At 46.4% G+C, this 17,621-nt stretch overlaps 1 protein-coding gene across 1 annotated transcript in view; it reads right to left on the bottom strand.

Moving 5' to 3' along the window:
* SMNDC1 (survival motor neuron domain containing 1) overlaps positions 1-17,621 on the bottom strand; it is a 759,314-nt gene that overhangs the window by 124,034 nt on the left and 617,659 nt on the right. The window lies entirely within an intron of this gene.

The following is a 17,621-nucleotide window of genomic DNA, read 5'->3' as shown; positions in this document are numbered from 1 at the left end:
CTCGCCGTTTACTCTCACTGATGGATAGCGTCTCTAGCACCCGCAATCCTGGGTGGCTCACGGGAGTACATTTTTCAGGACCGTGGAACCAAAAAAAGACCTGTCCCTGGAAGCCTTATCTACTTTGTAATGAGTGATAAAGGTACGAGGCTTAGACCAAGTGGCTGCAGTACAAATGTTGTCAAGGGGCAATTTAGCTTGAAAAAAAAAAGACGTAGAAACGGCTCTGATTGAATGAGCCTTTGCTTTGTGTGGCAAAGGTATGTTAGCATTTGCATGAACAAATGAGATACAATCCGATAACCATTTTGAAAGGGTTGTTTTAGCCACTGGTCTACCTTTTCTGGCCTCCGAAAAGGATACAAAGTTTATCTGATTTTTCTAATATCCTTAGTTCTATCAAGATAAAATCTGAGCTGTGTACATCAAGTTTGTGCATGTATTCCAATTTGTTGGAATGGTTGGGAAAAAAAGACTGGCATCAATGACCTGATTGATATTGGACTCAGAAGAGACTTTAGGCAAAAAAGGGGTTTGTTCTGAGAGATACTCTATCAACATGGAAAATCATGTAAGGAGGTCTGATAGATAATGCTTGAAGTTGACATTCTGCGGGCAGAAGTAATGGCAACTAGAAAAATAGTTTTCCAGGACAAAAATTTGAGATCACAAGATGATGCTGGTTCGAAGGGGGGAAGAATTATTTGAGACAGCATAAAATTCAAATTCCAGGGAGAATAAAGGATTTTGACAGGAGGTCTCATGTGAAAAACACCTTTGAGAAAAACCTTAGATAACTTATGGGCCATAATATTTAACCCATCGAATCCAAGGTGGAAATTTGATATGGCGGCTAACTGAACCCGAACTGTGGCAGCTGCTGCTCCTTCCTTAAAAATCATTGCCAAAAACTCTAAAATGGATGACAAAGGAGCTCGAAAAGTGTCAATTTTTTGTATACTGGCCCAAATGGAGAACCTTTTCCACTTACTGCGATATAGTTTTCTGGTGGATGGCTTATGAGAAGACAATAGAATGTGTCTTGTGTCATCTGAGAGTGAATGAAGCCTGGCTATTTGGGGAAGTGGATCAGCCAAGCAGCCAGCTTTAGAGACTGCAATGAAGGATGGAGGTCCCCTGACGGGTGTGTCAGGAGGTCTGGAACTGGGTCCAGGATCCATGGATCCTCCAGCAGATGATGGTGAAGAAAAGGGAACCAAATCTGTCGAGGCCAATGGGGGGCTATGAGGATAACAGTCCTTCCCAGCGATTTTGCTTTCTGTAAAAACCTGGGTATCAATGGAATTGGTGGGCATGCATATAGGAGACCCGGAGGCCAATCGTGTACGAGTGCATCTCTCGGGGGATGTCCCGGAGGTGGTATTACGGCAAAGTAGCTTCGGCATTTGGTACTGATGTGACTGGCAAAGAGGTCGAAGCAAGGCTGGCCCCATTTGCGGAAACTCAAGTCCGCAACGTGTTGGTTGAGAGACCACTCGTGAGGCAACAGGATTGCCCTGCTCAGCTTGTCCGCCATCACGTTGGATTTCCCCAGGATGTGCATTGCTAACAGAAAACACTGGGATGACACAGCCCATTGTCATACCCTGAGGGCTTCTTGACAAAGGGGATAAAACTTGGTTCTGCCCTGTTTGTTCAAGTACCAGACTACTGACATGTCTGTTTGAATTGCAATAGTCCCTACAGGAAGTACTGCAATGCCAGAAGTACTGCTCTCAACTCCAGAACACTGATATGCAGATGTGACTCTTGATCAGTCTATGTGCCTTGGGCAGTCTTTCTCTGAAAATGCTCCCCCCCCACCCTATCAGAGAAGCGTCCAAGGTCACAGTGGCTACTGGGTGGGGAAGCACAAAGGGTCTTCCTATTGTGACATGGAGACGTCAACCACCACCAAAGGTCTCTCTTGCAAGAATTTGTGATGAGAATCATATGGTTCATTGGTAATTTCTGGTAAGACCATTGAGCAAATAGGAGCCATTGAAGAATTCGCATATGCATCCTTGCGAGTGGAATGGCTAGAATTGCTACCGCCATCAAACCTAGTACCTTCAAGACCTCTGCGGCTGTACCTCTGTTCTTTGACACCAATGAGTTGATGTGTTGGCAAAGAAGTGAGACCCTTTCGACTGGAAGACGTAGAGTGGTGGCTGAGGTATCTAACTCTGCTCCTATAAAGACAGTATGCTGCGATGGCGACAAGGCAGACTTTTCGAAGTTGACTGTAATACCTAAGTGGTGGCAGAGTGTCAGAGTAGATTGCGTTGCCTGAATCAATTGATGCCTAGTGGTAGCAGTGAGGAGCCAATCGTTGAGATATGGAAACACTTGGAATCCTCAGGTGAGCCGTGACCACTGCCATGCATTTGGTGAACACTCCGAGGGCTGTAGTGAGACCAAAGGGCAGGGCTAGAAAATGGTAGTGATTGGCTCCCAGCCGGAAATGCAGGTGATCTCTGGAGTGTCTGTCCATCTTTTTGTGGTAGTACACGTCCTTAAGATCGATGGAGCACATCCAATCGCCTTTCTCTAGAAAGGGCAGAACTGCCTAAAGCATGACCATTCGGAACTTCTCTTTTTTTACAAATTGGTTGAGTCTGCTGAGGTCCAAGATAGGTCTCCAGTCCCCTGTTTTCTTTGGAACCAAAAAGAATCTTGAGTAAGTTCAGAATCCAACTTCGTCTGCTGGGACTGGCGGGATGATTCTTTTTCTAGCAACTTGCGGACCTCTGTAGTTGCTTGTTCCCTGAGACTGGGTGGAACATCCGGGATATTGTTTACAGGAGTGGGAGGGGAAGAGAACGGCATGAAATACCCTCTGGAAATGATTCTTTGTACCCAGGTATCGGACGTTATGCTTAGCCAGGCTTCTGGGTACAAAGATAAGTGACCCTTGACTGCCTCCAGAGCCGGACAGCCGGGTCTCCTTTCAGGAGCGCTGGTAGGGCTGACCAGAGAACTGGTCTCTGTCACCCTGTTGTTGCGGACCCCCCTGTCACGTGGGTGGAGTCTTCCATTATAACCCCCTCCTCTGACTCTAGTGGGGGTTTCTCCACATGTGTCCTGAAAGGCTCCCTGTGCTTTTCGGAACCACATTCTTCCACCCTTAGGGCCCCTTGGGATAGGGCCGAGTAGGGGTAGAAAAACAACGGCAGAGTCTTGCCTTCCTGCTCACACCTGGTTAGAGTTTCCTGTAGCTTGGGCCCAAACAGGGATGAGCCATCGAATGGGGTGTTGATAAGGGAAGACTTGAAAGGCTCCGCAAAGGAACAGAGACACATCCAGACTTGTCTACGCAGAGCAATGCCTGAACTAGCGGCTCTACTCAAACCATCAGCTGCTTAAGATATGAGACGCATGGACGAGTTCACAATCGAGTTTTGGGTAGCGAGCTGTGTGTTAACTTTGTCAGCAACCCCTGCAGCTACCGTACCCTGGAGAGCATCTCCTAGCTCTTTCAGGAAATCTCTTTGTAGTCTTGTAAAATGGGTTAAATAGTTCAGTGATCGAAGGGAAAAGGTCGCTGAACTAAACGTGTTTCCCACATCTATCCATGATCCTAGAATCTCTGTTAGGAGGATGGATAGATGAGGACGTCTCAGACGCTTCCTTTTTGGTGGCTGCAGCCACCACCATGGCATCAAAAGGCACTTCCTTAGTCAAAAAGACTTTGTCCACTGGGGCAGAAATTAACTTATTTGGCTTCCGAGGGACAGGTCCCATGGCCTCCTGAGACTCCCACGCCTTATGAGAGATCAGCTCCATGAGCTCATTGTAAGGCGGAGACACCCAAGAAGTGGAAGGTTTAGACCAGAAAACCTTCAAGAGTACTGACTCATCTTCAGTAGGGCTTTTGGACTGCCAACCGCCCCTCTGATTAAGGATCTCTAATATCTCCGCAAAGGAGATATCCTCAGAGGGGGATCAAGGGGACCCTTCTGACTCATCCAAGTCAGTGTCAGATGTCAAAGACTCCTGTGGGGAGTCCAAGTGCCTCCTCTTGCAGTGTCTCTTCTTGGGTACCTCCTCAGTGGGGGGATCTGGGGAGGTCTCAGAAGAGCAGGGGGCGCCCTGTGGGGCTACTTGAGGCTCAGGGTCTCTACGCTTGGGTGGTCCGGTAGAAGCAGGAGTGGACACAGGCGCTTGAGAGGATGGAAGCCAGACCTAATGCTGATTATGTCACTGCAGACAGGACTCTCCTCATGGCATTGAACACACCATGGCTACGACGAGAAGGGGTAGATGGATCTGAAGGGACCGTCCGATCCTCCCGCACCGAGGCCATGGGCTCTGAGCCAGAGGTAGGAGCAGAGCTCATCCGAGCCGAAGCCCCGAGAGGAAGAGTCGGCACAGACAAATCGGTACGACTATCCTCCCCGGACCCAACAGGAGAGTGTCGGCTCCTAGAGTCCCCGGTCGGCGCCGAGGACATCAGAGTAGATGGAACCAATAACACCAGTGCAGGTCTCTGTTCCACAGGCTCAACAACCATCAGGTTGGGCTCTGAAAGTCCAGTACGGCTCAGAGGAGTAGTCAAGTCCGGGTTAATGGTCTTCGGCTCAGACGAAGGCTTCAGAGCCAACCACAATTTAGCAAGGCCTGGTGCCCATAAAAGCTTCTGCACTAACTGGTCCATATCCATAACTGAGAAGCTGACAGAAGACTTCGAGGAGTGCACCGAGGGTGCTGATTGGAGCAGAGGAGATGAGGGAATCTCAGAGACCGGATCCAAAGCTGTGAGCTTGCTCTGAACAGAAGGGACACTCGGTTCCAAGGACCGTGGAACTGATGACCTTACACCTTAGCCTTTTTGGATGCTTTCGAGTCACCTGAAGACTTGGAAGACTTTGAGGATCTACTAGCACCATCCTGGTCACCCAGAGCTTCGGAGAAAGGGTGCTGAAGTAAACCTCTATCCACTAATTTCCTCCCTCTCTCTAAAAGTACCCTGGAAGACAAGGAGTGACAGATACTGCAAGAGTCTTGGGGGTGTTTAGCCCCCAGACAATAAACACACTGAACATGCCCATCAGTGACTGACATTTTTTGCCCACAATCCGGACATTTTTTGAAGCCAGATTTTCGATGTGGCTTCTCTTTCTCATCAGACATCTCCATTATCAATTTTAAACAATTGAAACAATTATCTACCAAAGTACTCCTAAGAATGTGGTTAAATACAAAGCCAACACTATACAAAAACAGAAGCCAACACAGGGCACTTATCTAACACTAAGTCAATCTGGAACACCAAGAACTGTGCCGCGGCAAACTAGATCTGAGGTAATTCCAGCAGTGCATCATGGGATAAGGGGCTTGGTCTCGAGCTATTGGCAAACCTTGAGCTTTGCTATCGGCCGTGTCGGAGTCAAAGATCGGCTCCAAACCCATCAGTGAGAATAAACGGCGAGATTTAACAACTTCACATCAAAGACTTTTCAAGTACCACTGAATTTTCCTCATATTCAGTCTTGCATATGGAATTAGCAGTATACATGAGGCCATGAACCCTAGGGCCTGCAGTATTTTTCTTGCAGACAGCTGGATTCTGGTGGCCATTTGTTTGAAGTAGGCTTTCAGATAGACTTGTTTTTCTGAAGTGAGGAATGCCATCTGGGATGTGTCCAAGCATGCTCCCCGGAATACAATCCTTTGACTGGGTATCAGTTTTGACTTCTTTTCGTTGATGGTGTACGCCAGGGAAGTGAGGACTGCAACAGCAATTCCTGTCTGCCTGAATAAGGCAGTCGTCCAAATACAGGTAAATTTGGATACGTCTCTGCCTGCAGTATGCAATGGCTGGAGCCAGGCATTTTGTGAATACCCTGGGCGCAGTGGATAAGCCAAAGGGAAGGGCAGAGAAAGTACAGTTGTGTACCTACCATAAATGTAGATGTTCGAGTGTATTCACTGTTGCAGTCATTACACTTGGGTTATCCTGCTGGCAGGCTACCCACCGAATTCCAAAGTCCTGGTCCGGCGTCGGTTGCTGTCACCTCTTCCCTGACATCAGTGCGCCAGGGGTATATAAGATGCAGCAGATTCCATTTTCTTCAGTTTTTCTTGCCCCAGATGTCAGGTGCCCCCAAAAGGGTAGGCTAAAAAATTTTGCTTATAAAAAAGCATGCAATAACAAAAACATTACCTTCATCTACAAGCAAATACACCACATAGGTTGTATAGAATAGAGAAGTACAGATAAGTCCCAGCAATGAAAAGGGGGATGGAGGGAGGGTAACCTAGACTGTAACAGTGAATACACTTTAACATCTACATTTATGGTAGGTACACAACTGTACTATGTTCATCGTGTGTCACTGTTGCAGTCATTACACCTGGGTTGAATCCCAAAGCTGAGGTTGGGTGGCTGGGCCTAAATAGAATTAGGAGTGGCTATGAGGCCCTGCAGAACTGCAGTGGCAAAGCCTGCTCTGGATTTAGAGTAAAGAGGTAAGTGGTAGTGCTCTGTAAAAGTGTGCACTGAAGTCCAAGTTGCAGCCTCCAAAATATCCTTGGTTGGTATTCTTCTGAGGAAGGCTGCTGAAGTGGCTGCTGCTCTGGTAGAATGTGGCCTAATGCCCTTAGGCAGTGTTTTATCATGTTGTGAATAGCAGAAACGAATGCAGTGGCCTATCCATTTTGAAATAGTCTGCTTTGAAATAGCCTTTCCTTGTGATCCTGCAGCATATGCCACTAAAAGTTGCTCAGTCTTTCTGAAAGCTTTAGTTTTGTCCAAGTAGAAGCGTAGCTGTCTGTGTATATCCAAAGAATGCAGAAGTCTCTCCCCTTTATTCTGTGGGTTTGGATAAAAGGTAGGCAAGTGAATAGTTTTGGTTAACAGTCACACTGGACACTACCTTAGGCATAAATGTTGGGTTTGTCCTTAGAGAAACCCTGTCCGGATGGAAAATAATAAAAGGTTCCACAGCCATTAATGCCTGTAACTCTGAGACTCTTCTTGCTGAAGTTATTGCTAGGAGCAGAGCTGTTTTCCATGATAAGAACTTTATGTCGGCTGTATTGGCTGGCACAAAAGGAGGCAGTGTGAGCTTTTCCAAGACAAAATTAAGGTCCCATGTAGGTATTGGTGCTCTCCTTGGAGGTCTTATGTTTTTGGCCCCTCTGAGGTATTGCCTCAGCAGTGGATGTGAAAATATAGGTGGGTCCGTAGTGTAGTGAGCTGAAATGGGAGAAGCATGGATCTTAACTGATGAGAAGGATAGGCCTTTGTCCAGCATCTCAGTTGGGTATTGTAAAATCTGAGGAATATTTGGTACAAGTGTGTCAATTCCTTGTGCCTGGTTCCAAGCACAGAATCTCTTCCATTTTTCTGCACAAGATTTTTTGGTGCTGTGCCTCCTGGCCTCTAAAATAACATCCATAACTGCTTTAGAGAGAGGTGTGTCCTGAATGGTTATAATATCCGCCATGCAGCCAGATATAGTGTTCTGAGTTGGCTGTGCAGGATCTGATTGTTTTGTTGGGTCAGTAGGTGAGGAATTTGAGGTAACGTCCAGGCTGGGCCTTCAGACAAGTTCTTTAGGATTGGATACCAGTGCTGGCGTGACCAAGTCTGGGGCAATCAGTATCATTTTTGGCTTTTCTTGTCTGACCTTTAGGAGTACCTTGGGGAGGAGAGGCAGAGGAGGAAAGGCATAAACTGTAAGGGTTTTCCAGCTGAATGATAGAGCATCCACTTTCCATGCTTGTTCGTGGCAAGTCCTTGAGCAGAATCTCTGTAGTTGGCAGTTGTGAGGGGAGGCAAATAGATCTATGTCTGGGCATCCCCATTTCCTTGTTATCATGCTGAAGACTTGTGGATCTAGTTTCCACTCGTGAGGGTCCATCAGGTTTCTGCTTACTTCGTCTGCCAGAGTATTTGTTTTTCCTGGCAGGAATTGTGCTTGCAGGTGCACTTGATAAGTCAATGCTATGTTCCACAACGTCATGGCTTGTCTGCAGAGGGGGTAGGAATGAGTGCCTCCTTGCTTGTTTATGTACCACATGACTGTAGTACTGTCCGTTTTTATCAGCAGTTGTCCTGGATGGAGTAATTCCTTGAAGGCTGTCAGGGCATTCTGTACAGCTAGCATCGCTTTTTGTTTGATATGAAGATGCATTTGGCTTGCGGGCCATGTGCCCTAAATACATTTTCCTGCCATGTGGGCCCCCCCAGGCATAATCTGATGCATCTGTTAGCGTCTGCCTGGCTGTGGGTAAGGTGAATGGCTGTCCCTTGTTGTGGTGACAGGCCTGTGACCACCATCGAAACTCCTGTTGCAGGCAGGGAATGAGAGTAATTATTGTTTTCAGGCTGTGGCAATATTGAGTCCAAACACTTTTTAGGTACCATTGTAGCTTCCTCATATGCAGTCTTGCATATGGAATTAGCAGAATGCAGGATGCCATGAATCCCAAAGCCTGCAGAATTTTTCTTGCAGATAACGGGGTCTTTGTTGCCATGCTTTTGAAGTATGAAGTCAGTTGCCTTTGTTTGTCTGGCGTGAGATAAGCCATCTGGGCAGTTGTATTTAAGCTTGCACCCAGGAATATTATCTCTTGAGAGGGTACTAGTTTTGATTTCTTTTCGTTTACTGTGTACACTAGGCAAATTAGTAATCTTTTTACAAACGCCAGATACTTTAGTAGAATGTCTTAGTTCTCTGCTTGAATAAGGCAGTCGTCCAAGTAGGGATATATTTGAATTCCTCTTTGTCTGCAAAAAGCAATTACTGGTGCCAGGCATTTTGTGAAGACCCTGGGCGCAGTAGATAAGCCAAAGGGCAGTGCAGAGAATTGGTAGTGCATTGAACCAGCTATGAATCAGAGGTATCTTCTGCAAGATCATCTGATTGGGACATGCAGGTATGCCTCTGAGGTCCAACGTTACAAGCCAAGCCTTCTTGCCCAGCATGGGCAGAAGCTGCTGCAGAGTCAACATTTTGAATTTTGGAACGTCCAGAAGTGTTTAGAAGAGACAGGTCCAGCATTGGTCTCCAAGCTTTGTCCTTTCTGGGTACTAAGAAAGGTCTGGAGTAAAATCCTTGTCCCTGCTCTTGCTGTGGTACTGGTTGAATAGCCCTCATGTCCATGAGAGATGAAACTTGTTTTTGTGCCTCTGCCCATTGATTGTGTGGCAGGTCTGGCATACCTTCTGCCTTTGGAAGGGTGTGAAAGTGGAACCTGTAGCCCTGAGAGACTATGTTTAAAACCCATTTGTCCTGGGTGATTATGTGCCAATTTTGTGAAAAAAGAGCTAGCTTTCCCTCTAAGGGTGCTGCCAAAAGAGAAGTGCTTGGCATTGGCAGAGGAAAGTCATTGGGACTGTTTCCTATATGGCTGTGATTTGTCTTCTCCGCTTTTGGAGGTAGTAGCACCCCATTGTTTGGGCTTGTATGAGGCTGAGGTTGTTGTCTGCCTCTAGGGCGTCTGTATCTGCCTCTTTGTGGTCTGCCTGACACTGGAAAGGACCAATTCTTAGAAGGCCAGTTCCTGCTAAATCTGGGAGGTTGTACCTGTAAGAAATCCTTTACTGTCTGCATAGATTTCACTTTATCCTCCATTTTCTTCAACACCTCTTCTGCCTTAACACCAAAGTATCATGCTGTAATAGAGCATCCAATAATTTTATTTTAACATGGTCAGGCAGATTCTGTTCCTTTAACCAAGCATGCCTTCTAATAACAGAACCTGTAACAGCGGTCCTACAAGAGGCCTCCAGTGAATCAAAACCACACTGCAAAGTATGCTTTCCCACTTGTTCAGCTGCATGCAATACATCCTGCATTTCCTTGTTTTCAGAACATTCAGAATGTCAACATTTTCTGCTTTAGCAGTGACATTAAGTATTGCTGATATTTAAGCATATGAAACTGACAATTTAAAGCCCTTACAGCCAAGGTAGCAGAAGTGTAAACTTTTTTCCCCCCATCTGTCCAGTGACCTAGAATCCCTATCAGAGGGAACAGGGTTTTTAGCTGTAGAAGCCTTGACTGACCCCTTTGGGACCCTGAGAAATTGTTTCTGGGTCAGCAGTAGGCTTTTTATAAAGAAATTTGTGAGAGTCTGGAACCCTGTAGTATCTGTCTGGCTTAACAGGTGCAGGAGGCAAAGAGGAGATGGGCCAGACTCTGAGAATACATCATCTACAATGTCTAGAATAGGTGAAACAGCAAGAGGTCTATGCTGGGGAAGTAGAAGAAAGTCTCTGAGCCTTTTCTTTGATTCTGAGTAATCCTGGCTCTCCCAGTGGAAATGCTCCCTCAAAGTATGCAGGGTTTCCCCAAAAGAATAATCCTCAGGAGGAGAAGCTGAAGGGATAGATTCTTCAGCATCAGAATCCTCATAGGGAGGCAGAGAGTATTTCTGTTCTGAAGAGGAGTCAGAGGAAATGGAAACCTGATCAGAGGAGTCATATTCTGCATCTTGCCTAGGCCTCTTATCAGGAGGGGGATGGGAACACCTAATCAAAGTAATTAGGTCCTTGGCCATTTTAGGCATCTGTTTTTTAGGCATGGAAGTCTGTCCAGGAGAATGCTGTACTTGTTTCTTTGTCTTTAAAGTTGTTTTAGTCTTTGTCTTGGAAGCTGAGGTTGGCTTAACATATAACTGTGTAGGTCTGAAAACACCCTCAGAAGCCGATGCCTGCTCAGCGGCTCCAGACCCATCTGAGGGAATAGTTTCCGAGTGTCCAATACCTTGAGTATCCAGAGGCCTAGCTGTCTCCATGTGGGAGTTGGTAGCGGCCTGTGGCTTTGAGGTAGCGGGCGTCAGGGGCTGCAAAAGCATCTCACTGAGAACCGGCGACTGGCCTAGCAGAGGCCTCGTCAGTTTGGGACCTCGGATGCCTGTCCTTTTCCTTGCACTTTTTATAAACTCGTTGTCTGTTCCGACGGCATTATATAATTAAACCTTCAGCCGAAGTAATGGAAGGCAAAAATCGTACCCACACTTAATAGTGCGCTGGTTGAATCTAGCACAAAACTGACAGCTAGCAACGTCGTGGTCAGGGCCTAGGCAAGGAATACAGTAAGAATGAAAATCCTTATGAGGTATTTGCTTCCCACAAGAAATACAATTGTTAACTTTTTCTGACATCGGTGTGGAGCAAGAAAAAAGTTTCCCCAACGGGGTACTTAGCTTTATTGAAGACTTCGGATCTGAAATTTGTTTTGAAAATCTCAGGAGTCTGCCGACCGGCACTTGCAAACTGCTTTTGCTTCGGGCACCGCACGGGAAGAAAGACTGGAGAAAATGGCGTCGGCTGCATCTTATATACCACTGACGTCAGGGAAGAGGTGACAGCAACCGACGCCGTACCAGGACTTTGGAATTCGGGCCGACTGCGGGTAGCCTGCCAGCAGGATAACCCAAGTGTAATGACTGCAACAGTGAAACACGATGAACATCTGATAATGCATAGATCCGGCCCTGAAACGTAGATACTTTCTGCATAACTCCCTTATAGTGATGTGCAGATAGGCTTCTTTTAAGTGTAGGGTGACTAACCCAGCATCCTTGGTTAGCATAGGTAGAAGCTGTTGCAGGGTAAGCATTTTGAATTGTCGTACCACCAGGAAAGTGTTGAGAATTGAAAGATCCAGGATTGGGCGCCAAGAGCCCCCTTTTCTAGGTACCAGGAAGAGTCTGGAATAGAATCCTTGACCTATCTGATCCACTGGAACCGGCTGAATAGCTCTGATGGAGAGTAGGAATAAAACTTGGTTTTGAGCCTCTGCCCACTGGTTTGGAGGAAGGTCTGGGAACCCTCTTGGGGTTGGCAGTGAGTGGAAGCAAAATTTGTACCCCTGGGATACAATGTTGAGGGCCCATCAGTCTTGTGTGATGGACATCCAGTTTTTTTGCATGAAGGGCAAGTTTTCCTCCTAGGGGCACAAGCAACTGGGCAGAGGTGGGGAGAGGAGTGGAGAAGTCACAGAGTTTTTTTCCGTAAAGAGATGGCTTACCACTCCCTGCTTTGGGGTGAGGGCGCTCCATTGCTTAGATCTCTGCATACCCTGAGACTGTAATCTGGGTGGTCTATTTCCCCTGGGCCTGGTTTGAGATGGTCGGGAAGGGGCTGGAAAGGACCAGTGCTTAGAAGCGCAATGCCTACTGAATCTAGGGGGTTGCACTTGTAAGAATTCTTTAACAGTCTGCATAGACTTAGCTTTTTCTTCCATCTTTTTAAGAACCTCTTCTGCTTTGGTGCCAAACAAACTGACCTTGTTCAAAGAAGCGTCTAATAACTTTGATTTGACATGGTCTGTCAAGGTCCGCTCCTTGAGCCAAGCATGTCTTCTCAGTACAGAACCAGTGACTGCTGCCTGGCAAGATGCCTCTAGGGCGTCAAAGCCACACTGCAAAGTATGCTTGCTGACTTGGCTTGCAGAGTGCATAAGCTCCTGCAATTCTTTATTTTATGCACAGTCTGTACAGGTTGTCAACTTTTGTTTAAGTTCCATAACATGTTGCTGGTACTTCAGCATGTGAAACTGACAATTTAGTGCTCTAATAGCAAGAGTAGCAGACGTATATACCTTCTTACCCAATTTGTCTAAAGCTCTGGAATCCCTGTCCGAAGTGGTGGGATTCTTGGCTGTAATTGCCTTGATACCTTTAAGCCCCTGGGAAATGATCGCTGGGTCAGCAGTAGGATTTTTGAAAAGAAATTTGTGAGTGTCAGGTGCTCTGTAGTACCGGTCTGGTTTCCTAGAGGCAGGAGGTAAAGTATCAGGAGTAAGACTGGATTCCATAAAAACATTAACAACCTCCTGGACAGGGGGTATTGCTAAAGGTCTGTGCTGTGGCAAATCTAGGAATTCTCTGAGTCTCTTTTTAGACTGAGGATAGTCCTGGCATTCCCAGTGGAAATGCTCTCAAGATACGCACGGTTTCACCAAAAGAAAAATCCTCTGGAGGAGAGGCAGAGGGAATGGATTCATCTGCATCTGAATCCTCATAAGCAGATAAGGGCACGTCTTCATAATCAGACACCTCAGAGTCATCGGACTCCTGGTCTGTTGAAGCTGCAGGGGACTGGTCTCTTTTCCTCTTAGAAGATAAAGGCTGGCTTCCCCTAATCAGCATAATAAGGTCTTCTGCCATTCTAAGCATGTCTGAGGTATGAGAGGAGGTGCATGAGCTTTGGGTGTCTGTTTTCTAGGCATAGCACGTACTCTTGGCCTAAGAAACTCAGTAGTTTTAGATAAAGTCGGTTTGAGTCAAACATCGGTAGTGCGAAGAACTGCCTCAGAAGCTGGTGCCTGCACAGCGGCTCCAGACCCATCCAAGGTAGAAACATCCGCAGGTACCATAGTCTAAGAAGAGTCACGCGGGATACTGGACTCCAAATGGGTCTCGGTAGAGGCCTGCGAATCCATAGACGCGGGCATCAGGGGCTGCAAAAGTGCCTCACTGACAACCGGCTAACTGGCGACTAGCTTAACCGAAGTGTCGTCGGCAGCTTTGGACCTATGTGGTCTGTCTCTGTCTTTATCCTTATGTTTTTTCAGAATATCGGTAGTCGGATGGCTTACCGAAGCCATTTCGGAATACGGAGATAGAGAGCGGAAGAAATTAGTGACAGAGCCCGACGACGAATGGTTCGGACATTGAACAAGGCACAAAACAGAAAGCGAGGTACGTCGTGGTCTGGGCCTAAACAGGTGACGCAGTAGGAATGAAAATCTCTGTGTGGTATTTGCTTTCCACATGCAAGACAGTTGTTAACTTTTTCTGACATTGGTTAGGAGCAAGAAAAAAGGATCCCCAATGGGGTACTTGGCTTTAGAAGACTTCAGGATTATTCAATTCGTAAATGAAAATTAAGGTAGCGGCCGATCGGCACTTGCGAACTGCTTCTGGCTCCTCAGCAAGAAAGACTGATGTAATGACGTCGGCTGCCTGCTTTTATATCCCCTGACGACTTGACGTCAGTCCTGGTGCGACAGCAACTGATGTAGAAATACTTAGTCTCTGGTATTCGGGCCAACCGAGGGCTACAGTACAGTTTTGTACCTACCATAAATGTAGATGTTCGAGTGCTAATACAGCTGCAGTCATAACAGATGGGTTCTCCTGCCGTCAGGCGGGTCCTCGGTCGGCCGAATTCCAAAGTTTTGGTCCGGTGTCGGTTGTCGTTGCTTCTTCCCCGACGTCAGTGCGACAGGGGTATAAAAGAACGAGCCAACGCCATTTTCTTCAGTTTTTCTTGCCCCAGATGTCAAGTGCCCCCAGAAGGAAGGCAATACATAAATTTGTGTAATAAAGCAATGCCATATAATCAAAATACAGTAGTGCAAGCAAATACATCAAGAATGAATACCCCAATCAGGTTGCATGAGGAGGTGTTAGCCAACAGGCCTGTCCCAAGAGGGGAAGGAGGGAGGGAAACCTGGACTGCAGCTGTATTAGCACTCGAACATCTACATTTATGGTAGGTACAAAACTGTACTATGTTCATCGTGCATACAGCTGCAATCATAACAGATGGGTAGAATCCCAAAGCTAAGAAAGGGGTGGTAGGCACTAGGTGGAGCCAGAATGCCCTGCAAGACTGCAGTGGCAAAGCCTGCTCTAGATTTGGAGTATAATGGAAGGTGGTAGTGCTTGGAGAAGGTATGCACAGAACTCCAAGTGGCTGCTTCCAAAATATCTTTGGTAGGAAGTCCTCTGAGAAAAGCTGCAGAGATAGCCGTGGCCCTTGTGGAGTGAGATCTGATGCCTGTAGGTACAGTTTTGCCATGAAAAGAATAGCAAAAGTGTATGCAGTGGGCTATCCATTTTGAGATTGTCTGTTTGGAAATTGGCTTTCCTTGAGCTCCTATAGCATAGGACACAAAGAGCTGTTATGATTTTCTGAAAGGCTTTGTTCTGTCCAAATAATAACGCAGTTGTCTGTGGATGTCCAAGGAATGTAGTAATCTCTCCCCTTTGTTTTGAGGATTAGGACAAAAGGTAGGTAAGTGTATAGCCTGATTCAAAGCTACCCTGGATACCACTTTTGGCATAAAGGACGGGTTGGTTCGTAAGGAAACTCTGTCCTGATGGAAGATGATAAATGGCTGCACAGCCATGAGAGCTTGTAGTTCCGATACCCTACGAGCTGAGGTAATAGCCAGAAGGAAAGCTGTTTTCCAGGACAAATATTGCAAATCTGATGAGGCAGCTGGCTCAAAAGGAGGCAAGGTCAGCTTTTCTAGAATGAAATTGAGATCCCATGCATGTATTGGTTGTTTCCTTGGGGGTTTTAGATTCTTAGCCCCTCTGAGGAACTGTCTTAAGAGGGGGTGAGAGAATAAGGGTGGATCAGTGTTGTATTCTGCAGAAATGTCTGAGGCATGGATTTTGATGGAGGAGAATGAAAGTCCACTGTTTAGCAGCTCAGCTAGATACTGTAATATCTGAGGTAAATTCAGTTTTCCAGGATCCTGGCCCTTTTTCTCATTCCAGACACAAAACCGTTTCCATTTTGCGGAGTAAGCTTTTCTAGTAGACGGCCTTCTGGCCTCCAAAATGACATCCTGCACCTCCTTGGAGAGTAGGGTCTGTTGTGTTGCTAAGGAATCTTCCATGCGGCTAGACTGAGTGTTTTTAGCTGACTGTGAAGAGTTTTGAAGCTGTGCTGAGTCAGAAGAAGAGGCATTAGAGGCAGGGTCCATGGTGGGGAATGAGTCAGGCTCCTCAGGAGTGGGTACCAGTGTTGTCTTGGCCAGTCTGGAGCAATGAGAATCATCTTTGGTCTGTCTGCTCTGGTTTTTAATAGAACTTTGAGCAGCAGAGGAAGAGATGGGAAGGCATAAACTGTCATTGATGTCCAACTGATAGAGAGAGCGTCCACTCTCCAGGCCTTTGGATGAAAAATCCTTGAGCAGAATTTTGTCAATTGGTGATTTTTGTGGGAGGCAAAGAGATCTATGTCTGGCCTTCCCCATGCTTGAATTATCTCTGTAAAAACTTGAGGATGCAACTTTCATTCGTGTGGATCTGTCATATTTCTGCTTAGGTTGTCTGCCAGCGTTTTCCTTGCCTGGCAAGTACTGTGCTTGTAGTTCGATTTGTAAGTCCAGGGCCATGCTCCAAAGTGACATGGCCAGTCTGCATAGGGGGCATGAATGGGTTCCTCCCTGTTTGTTTATGTACCACATTACTGTGGTGTTGTCCATCCTTATCAATAGTTGACCTGGTTGCAGAAGGTCTTTGAAAGCTATAATAGCATTTATTACTGCTAGCATTTCCTTTTGATTGATGTGAAGGTGCTTCTCTTTTTGGGACCATTTGCCCTGAATGCACCTATCTGTCATGTGCACCCCCCAGGCATAGTCCGAGGCGTCTGTTGTGATGACTTGATTTGCTCGAGGCTTGCTGAATGGGAGACCTGCGTTTGTTTGGCATGCTTGAGCCCACCACAGAAATTCCTTTTGAAGACATGGAATTAGTGGTATTATTGTTTCCAAACTGTGGCTGTGTTGAGACCATAGGTTTTTCAGGTACCACTGAAGTTTCCTCATATGCAGCTTTGCACAAGGGATTAGTAAGATGCAAGATGCCATGAATCCCAGAGCCTGCAGGATTTTCCTTGCAGTCAGCCTGGTGCAATTTGCTAGTGTTCTGAAGTATTGAGTTAGTTGCCCCTGCTTCTCTGGCATGAGGTAGGCCATCTGGGTGTTTGTGTCCAAATTGGCACCCAGGAAAATTATTTTCCGAAAGGGTATTAGCCTTGATTTCTTTTTGTTGACTGTGTATCCCAGAGAATCCGACAACATTATTACAGAAGCCAGATGTTTCAGAAGAATGTGCTTGCTGTCCGCTTGGATCAGGCAGTCGTCCAAATAGGGGTATATTTGTATCCCTTGACGTCTGCAGTAGGCAATTACTGATGCCAGGCATTTCGTGAATACTCTGGGTGCAGTAGATAAGCCAAAGGGCAATGCAGAGAATTGATAATGGGTTGAACCTGCAAGAAATCTGAGGTATCTTCTGCAATTTTGCCTGATTGGGACATGCAGGTATGCCTCCTTGAGGTCCAATGTTACCAGTCAAGACTCCTTGCCCAGCATGGGAAGAAGCTGTAGAGTGAGCATCTTGAATTTTGGTACGAGTAGAAATGTGTTTAGGATGGATAGGTCCAAAATAGGTCTCCAATATTTTCCCTTCCTTGGTACCAGGAATAGTCTGGAATAAAAACCTTGACCTTGTTCGTGCGTAGGTACCTCTTGAATAGCTTTCATGTCTATAAGATCTGAAATTTGTCTTTGTGCCTTTGCCCTTTGTGTGGCAGATTTGGCATGCCTCTCATTTTTGGAAGGGTGTGAAAATGGAATCTGTAGCCTCTGTTTATAATGTCCAGGATCCATTTGTCTTTTGTGACAATATGCCAATTTTTTTAAAATAATGCCAGTATTCCGCCCAAGGGTGCTGCCATTTGAGTCTTGCTTGGCATGCAAAGGGGAAAGTCATTGGGCTTGCTTTCTGAATGGTTGCGAGTTATCCTCACCACCTCTTTTTGTAGAAGCTTGCCATTGTCTGCCTCTAAACGATCCTTGGGATTGCCCTCTGCCCCTCTGGCACCTGTATCTACCTCTTTGGGGTCTGTCCGT

Source organism: Protopterus annectens, chromosome 14.part0 (assembly GCF_019279795.1).
Source record: "Protopterus annectens isolate FY-2018-M chromosome 14.part0, PAN1.0, whole genome shotgun sequence".
In the NCBI taxonomy this organism is placed as follows: Eukaryota; Metazoa; Chordata; order Ceratodontiformes; family Protopteridae; genus Protopterus; species Protopterus annectens.
The sequence above is the reverse complement of the archived record's forward strand: the minus strand, read 5'-3'. Positions and strand labels throughout refer to the sequence as shown.